General features: G+C 40.2%; 1 pseudogene; it reads left to right on the plus strand.

Annotated features, from left to right (window-relative positions):
• The first annotated feature begins 1,372 nt into the window (after positions 1-1,372).
• On the plus strand, positions 1,373-1,491 carry LOC135018619 (5S ribosomal RNA; annotated as a pseudogene).
• The last annotated feature ends 6,617 nt before the right edge of the window (positions 1,492-8,108 follow it).

The raw sequence follows: 8,108 nt of genomic DNA on the forward strand, positions 1-8,108 counted from the left end.
GACCCTCTAATGGAGTAACAATGTATCATTTCAGTGTATGGAAACTGATATTAGAGGACAAGCTGGGACCCGTGGACAGTGGGGCATCTGCTCTGTACCCCTGCAGTCCAGTCCCTCTGGTAAAGTTGTTGGGGTTATTGTAGTTGGGGGCAGAGAGGTTGGAGGTGGGCTAGTCATTGCTGACAAACCCCCCCTTCCCCAAATGGCATGACAGACACCACCCGCGCAACATAACGGAACCACATTCCTACTGTACTTTGTTCCAACAGGACAAATGTAAATGTTGAGATCTCATCATCAGTGGCAAACGCAGGATTTCTAAAGGGGGGTTTCCAAATGTAGTACATAATCTCCCACTCTGCAGAACGTTGGAGCAATTGTGGAAGTCTGGGGGAGCGGTAGAAGAACCTAGTAAAGACCCTGGACATTAATGTATACTGTATGGAATACACTATTAATATTTAACACTATAGATGGTCTATAGTATAGGCTGTATCACACATTTAAATAAAATAAATAAGTGGTCAGGAAAAAGATTAAACATACCATAATAAATAAATATTACAAACATAATAGAACCAGTCCGGCACTTTTTAAGCACGCATTCTCCCACCTCATGGTAATACTCCTGTCTTTTCTTCCTGATAGCTACTCTCTTGTCCAGTGTACTGATTGAGGATTCACACAGCAAACTTGGTAGAAGAAGATACTACCACTGGGCATGTGCAGCAGCTCTGCTCTGTCTCTTAAACTGCATTATGTGGTGGTAGCTCTAGTTATCGTATTATATACCATTGCTATTGTTTTAATAATTTGATCCACTTGCCAAGAGGAGGGGGGTTTACGGGCAACCGGATACCCCCCCTGCGTTTGCCTATGATCATGAAATATACATTATCAATTAAATGTTCACTTCAGATATACACAAGACAAAAGGACGTGCCAAATCCTAGTATCAGATTAACTACTTTGTGGGAATTGCTTCTTACAAGTTTGTTCTGCTCATGTAAAAGGGAAAATCAGAGTTCAAGCTGCTATAGTGAGGGAATACTGCCACCCAGTGGCTGCTTCTGCCACTGTCACCTTATCGCACCACTGTACGTAACAGATTGATGACAAAATGCAAATAAGAATATTCAAGAGAGAGAGAGAGAGAGAGAGAAAAGTATTGCGCCACTTGCAAGTAAAATAACGCCTAAATATTATCTGGCAGTTGGAAAACTCAAGTAAGTAAAGATGTCACTCACGTGAAGGCCCTTATTCCTAATTTCTCTGCTTTCACTTATATATGTATAGCTTATCACGATCCACTATTTCACATTAATGAATAAATAAATAATAAAAGAATATATGGTACATACAAAAAGGTAATATCTACAGTCAAACCACACTGGGAATGCCCAAATCCGTCCGATCTTGGAAGCTAAGCAGTGTCGGGCCTGATCAGTACCAGGGAGGGGGACCACCTGGGAATATCAGGTACTGTAAGAACCGAATGTAAGTACAATAAGTGTTTAATATAATAAATATCACATTACTGGATCACATCACCACTAACTAAATATAAAAAATCACAACACCTATATTATTATATATTTATTCCTTTATATAATTTATATATATATATATATATATATATATATATATATAAGTCCCAAAGAAATAGACGGCACTCAGAGACTTTGAAGAAATGAATATACAAAGCTGAATACAGCTTTGTATATTCATTTCTTCAAAGTCTCTGAGTGCCGTCTATTTCTTTGGGACTTGTACATTAACCTTTGGATGGAGCACCTGAGTCCTTAGCATCTAATTAAGTGAGTGCCGGCTGCCTGTGGACATTATATATATATATATATATATATATATTATTTTCTATTCTTGTATTCACTTATATACATATAATTCACCTAAATATAAGCACTGGATTAATGTAAGCACCTAAATATAAGCACTGGATAAATATATGCAATTTATATATTTATGTTTTTTCATAATAAGTATTGTACTTCTACCACATAATACACACTCTGATTAGTCATTAATACTATAAGCACATCCACACAGTAACCTCCAAAATCGCTATTAATATTTAAAGAACAACCTTATTTGTTATTACTGCTACTTATTATATGTTGACAAATGGTCTGTTTATACAATATAACTAACTTCTCCTGTGTTTTGTTTTTGTTCTGAGACATTATGTCTGATACAGCGGGCTCCTTGAAAATGTCCACCCCATAAAGAATATACAGATTCACCCACAGCAACATGGCCGTCGCATTATGAACTGAGTGATGCATCTTTGGAATGAATGGCCGGGAGCCGCGGCGGCCGCATGCGCAGTAAACACCGGAAGTAGGGCGGAAGCGCTAGACGGACCCGGACCTCGTCATCCGTCAACGGAATGACCGCGATTATTATGTTTTTTTATGATCTGCATGGTTTTTGTTTATATAAACATATCGTTTTTCATTACAAACAGCCTAGCTAAACTATACCCTTATCTAAATAGACTGCTTTGTGCACTTTAGTAATTCATTAGAGATACATGACAAATTGAGTCACATGATATGTCATGAGGTCAGAACCAGGAAATCAATTACTTTAGGTATAAATAGACTTTTGATCCTCAGTCTGTCCCTACCCCTTGAGGAAGTCTGTTGAGACGAAACGTAGTCCAAGACGACCTCTAACTAAGATAAGATATACATATATCTTTTCTTTATATATACGTTCTTATCTATATATATTTTGATCTTATATTTTACCTGTGTTCTTAAAAAACGGATTTTATTGATTTTTTAATCATTGGAATTCTTTGTGAATATATGTCAGATGTGAATATTTTTAATCAAGATTTTTTATTCATTTTTATTGCTCATGTTGCTATAATAAATTGTATATATATCGTTATATACATTGGGTATTGTCCCTTTCTAATGTAAACACCATTGGTCGCTTAGAACCCCTCCATTTTTTCTTATATATATATATATATATATATATATATACATATACACACACTTTATTTTTACTGAATGGTTACCTTGTGGAAAGCGTACAATCCAGTCACTGGGAACTAGGGCGAGCGCCGGTCATTTTTCGGGTGTTTATGTTTTGGATCTGTGTATCCTTCGTGTTTTGGATCTGTATTGGTTTTGACAAAACCACCCTTGCAGGTTTTGGATTTTAAAAAAAATTCTTAAAAACAGCTAAAATCACAGAATTTGTGTGTGTTTTTGTTCCTAGAATATTATTGACCTCAATAGCATTAATTTCCTCTCATTTTCAGTATATTCAGAACACCTCACAATATTGTTTTTATCCAGTTTAGGCCAAAAGGTTGCTCCGAGGTAGCTGGATGACGAAGCTAAGTGACAGTAGTGGGCAGCAAACACCTGGTAGTTAACAATAACTTTTTAAATGTTGTAATCATCTGTTAAAATTATTTTAAAATTAGGATCAAGTTCTTCTGTTCCTGAAAGTTATCTTCAACATGGAGCCGGTTCGCTATTCCAGTGTGGAGAGTTTAGTTATATTAATTTAATTTTAGTTATTTTACAATTATTATTAATAATATTAATTTAAATTAATCACAATGTTGTGAAAAGAACAATTATGAAAATAGGACAATGATTTATAACATAAGAATGTGAGCTACGGACACAGCACCCTGAAGTGCTGGGGCGTCGGGAGCGGTAGTGCAGTCCAGCGACTAAGGGGAACATTTACTAAGCAGTGATAAGAGCGGAGAAGTGAGCCAGTGGAGAAATTTCCCCATCAACCAATCAGCAGCTCTGTATCATTTTATAGTATGCAAATTATAGATGTAACTTCAGTGCTGATTGGTTACCATGGGCAACTTCTCCACTGGCTCACTTCTCCACTCTTATCACTGCTTAGTAAATGTTCCCCTTAGTCCCGGCTGCAGTGGCCCTTTTACACCCCCCAGGGGCTAATATACCTCCTTGCTGCTGGAGAGGGTCCGTGACTGTGGCACATCAAACACTTTGAAAACATAGATTTTATAAACATTTTGCACATGGCGTCTGGCGCAACTCATACATCCAAAACTGGTACCTAGCACCAATATGACCTTTTAAAAATGTCACTGCGGTAAAAGGGTTAACCCCTTCCGTGCAGGGGCCACCATTAGCCACATGAGGGAATGGGAAAGCTGGCTTGAGACTGGGACCCAGCCATAGCCTGGGCAGGATATACTGAAGGGAAAATGTGGCCAAGTGTGTTTCGGACTTTTCACACATGTATGCATTCCGGGGCTTGGATGCAGTGGGTAACGCCAGAATTTGCTGGCATTACCCTATAGAAGCCTATGGGCATCTTCCCACATGTTCCCCCGAGAGGGATCCAACCGGAGTTAGTAAGCTTGAACTCACAGGTCGGGTTGGGTATGAAATCCTGGAATGCGGGATCCCGACAGTTAGAAGACCAACTGCGGAATCTCGACAGAGTCCTGGTAAGTATTTTGATCCTTCCCCTACTCCTAACTCTAACTCAACCTTCCCGCTCCCTAACCTCAACTGTCCCCTCCCATAGCCTAGCCCTAACTGCCCCCCACAACTTAACATTAACCTCCCTAATCCCCTGCAGCCCAACCCTAACCCTCCTCGTAGTTCCTAACCCCACTACTTACCGGCAGGTTGGTTCTAAATCGGAGTGGGAGAAGGGACCTTCTGACGTCACTAGGGGAGGAGACACGTCACCAGGGGGAGGAGCTACGGCCGAACAGGGAACCCGAAAAGTACCCTCGCGGGCTTGCGGTTACTAAAGGTAATAGTTGGTGGCGTGGATAGTAGAGGAACTATCCCGCTGGCCTAGCTCCTCCCCCTTGTGTTGTGGCTCCTCCCCCTGCCGTAAAAGGTCCCTTAGGCCACTTGAATCTAGCATCGACCGTTACCGGCGGGCAGAGCCGGCCCTAACCAATATGATGCCCTAGGCAAGATTTTGGCTGGTTCAAAACACAAATGTGTGTCAGTCCCCTTTCAAAGCGCTCCCTTTAACTTGCAGCTGTGTTTCTTTTTATGTAGCAGATCAGCCTCAGAACTGCTTAAGCAAAAACTTGCCTTGAGAAAGACCCAATTAAGGGGAGAAACGCGTTGGCGGGAGCAGGCGGACGTGGTCACTATCCGGGAGACAGCAGAAAGCATTCCGTAACGGGAGGAGAGCAGAGCGGTCGAAGGCGCGTGCAGCGCCGGGAGGTTCACAGCCGGAGGACAGCCAGCGGAGGGAACGGTTACGATTCACGGGTAATGCAATTCCCGAATAGAAAGCCCCCGCATTAGACATCGGCGTCCAGCGGATCTGGTGAGCTCCCACCTGGGAATATCCATCCATCCCAGAACCTAACTGCCAAACCCAATGTTTCTGACTGCTGCTGTGTACGAGAAAGAAGATATATTCATGTACTGGATAATGAAAGTACGGTTTGATTTTTAATGGTGGATTTTTTAAAAATAAAGTGTGTCTTTTTAACTTTCCCTGACATCATATTGGAAAATCATTCACTTTTAAGTGGACATATAACAGATTATCATTTGAACAACCTGGTATACACTGGAGAAATAATACCATTCAAATATACCAGAGTATAATTGCCCTTTTTTTTGGATCAGATATATGAATAATTCATGTTGATTTGGAAATCCTGGTATCCTTTAGAGACTGGTTTTAAGAACAGCGCTGTGAAAGTCTTTTTTTGTTCTGGTGTAAGATACAAGATTTTGGCTGGTGCCCCCTAGCACCACCGCTGGTTTCGCCTCTAACCTTGCACCTCTTTCCCAGCACCATCACCCCTCACCCATAGAAATCCTTATTTTGGTGTTTGTACCCCCTATATTTTAAATAGGAACAGTTCGCACATTTGGTGCACAGCCCAAAAAGGGGTGTGTTTTTGCTGGCAAGGGGCCTGGCCACACAATAGTAACTCCAATTCCAATTACGCCACACAGTACTGCAACTTTATTCACATTTTATATTGCAATAGTGTCCATAATTCATATTACATCCCACAGTAGTATCACTTTACCTTATAAACGTTACTACTCACAGTAGAGCCCCTTATTCACATTACATCACACTGAATTGTTCCTTATTCACATTACATCACACCCTATTGCTCTTTATTCATATTAGACGACACAGTAGTGCCCTTTCTATACGTTACTCCACATAGTAGAGCACCTTACACACATAATGCCACAAATTAGTAATGCATTTATACACATAATACCACACAGTAATGCCCCTTACACATATGAGACACATTATTAATGTCCTTATAAACATAATGCGCCTTACACATTATGACAACCTTTATTAATGCCCTTTTACACATAATGTCCCTTACACATATGCCGCACATTATTAATGCCCTTATACACATAATGACACACATAGTGCCCCTAACACATATGTTGCACATTATTAATACATTGTTACATGACACACATAATGCTCCTTACACATATTCTGAACACTACTGCACAACCAACCCACTCACATGCACACAGCACTCACACTGCCACTAACACTGTGACCTCTGCCTCTGCTTGGATACAGATGTGTCCTCATAAATCTTGCCTCAATGCTAACGTCGGGCACCTTTTTTTGATGAAAATGCATCTTATTTGATTGCTATGTGGCTAGGATACACAAGTATATTCTGCTGATTAAAATGATATGTAGCATGCCTATATACTGTGTGAGACTGTGGCTGTATCTGCATAAGAAATGCTACACACAGAATATAGGCATGCCACATATCATTTTAATCAGCAGAAGCTGCTGATGCCCCTAGGCATATCAAATGCCCTAAGCAATTGCCTAGTTTGCCTATGCCTATGACCGGCTCTGCAGGCGGGATCTGTTGGCATTCTGTCCATCGAGATCCTGACTGATGGGATTTTGACCTCATACCCACAGGTCCTAATAGAGCAACTATCCCCCAATATTTTACCTAGAACCCATCAATATTTCTTATTTATACGCTTCCATCTATCTTCATAATATAACAGATACGCTCCTTTCAGTCCAATTATTTTTAGATTTGTTAACTTTTGAATAATACATTTCACAGAAAAGGTAGAACGTTTATGAGACACTTTAGGCAACAAGAAATAAATGTATTTAGCGTAAACATAACTCACCAGTTCTCCTGGTCCCATGTACGCAAATCCTCACAAGATTAGTGTCTGCAAAGCTGGGCACTTGTCTCATACCATGGCCACCTATGATGTAACAAAAATACAACACAAAATAAATTATTACAGGTAAAATAAATGATTAGCTATAAGTACTTGGATTACAGGTATTGTCTGAGCTTGTACCTTAGCACACTTTGGGAAAGGGCTGTATTATTTGAGTCGGTTTTGGCATGAGACATAGGGAACATTTTAACTATAACACATAATTATCACATTTACACACTCAGGTAATCAAGTCCCAGGTGGGCTTTACCTATAACTGCCACTTACCTCTGCTTGCACATGGGTTACCTGGGAAACAATGGGTAAATAAATACTCCTGTTGCAGCATGAAACTAAATACCTGAAGGATTAATCGATCAATTCACCACAGCAGTTATGCAGTGATTTTTTACAGGTAGACACTGATATCACGTAAAAATACAGTACATAAACTGGCCTAAAAAGATGAACAATTAATAATGTATAAATATATACAAGACTGCCATATCTCCTGAACCAATATGAATAAGAAAACCTTTAATAGACCTTAATTAAGGGCTGCATTGGTGCTTCATGAAAATCAGCCGTGCGTCCACGAGCTGAAATATTTATAAAAAGGAGACTGATGAAAAAGTGCCTCTGTTATAAATCACTGTTAAAGTGTACACTCTCTTCTCCTTGTACACAAAAGAACCTCATTGGCAAAGAGTATCCCAGTATTGAAATTGCGGACACCCGCGCTGTATTATTATGTGACAAATAGACGGTGATGGTCAAATTCACTTGTAGTATATCACCTGATGTGAGAGCCTCTCCGTCAAAGGCGCTGTACTGAGCCGGGTTTGCAGCGGCTCTGTGCAGTGAAAGTACAGCTGGTCACGTCGCCAGTGAACCATCCAG

This window comes from Pseudophryne corroboree, unplaced genomic scaffold, assembly GCF_028390025.1.
Source record: "Pseudophryne corroboree isolate aPseCor3 unplaced genomic scaffold, aPseCor3.hap2 scaffold_3250, whole genome shotgun sequence".
Taxonomy (NCBI): Eukaryota; Metazoa; Chordata; class Amphibia; order Anura; family Myobatrachidae; genus Pseudophryne; species Pseudophryne corroboree.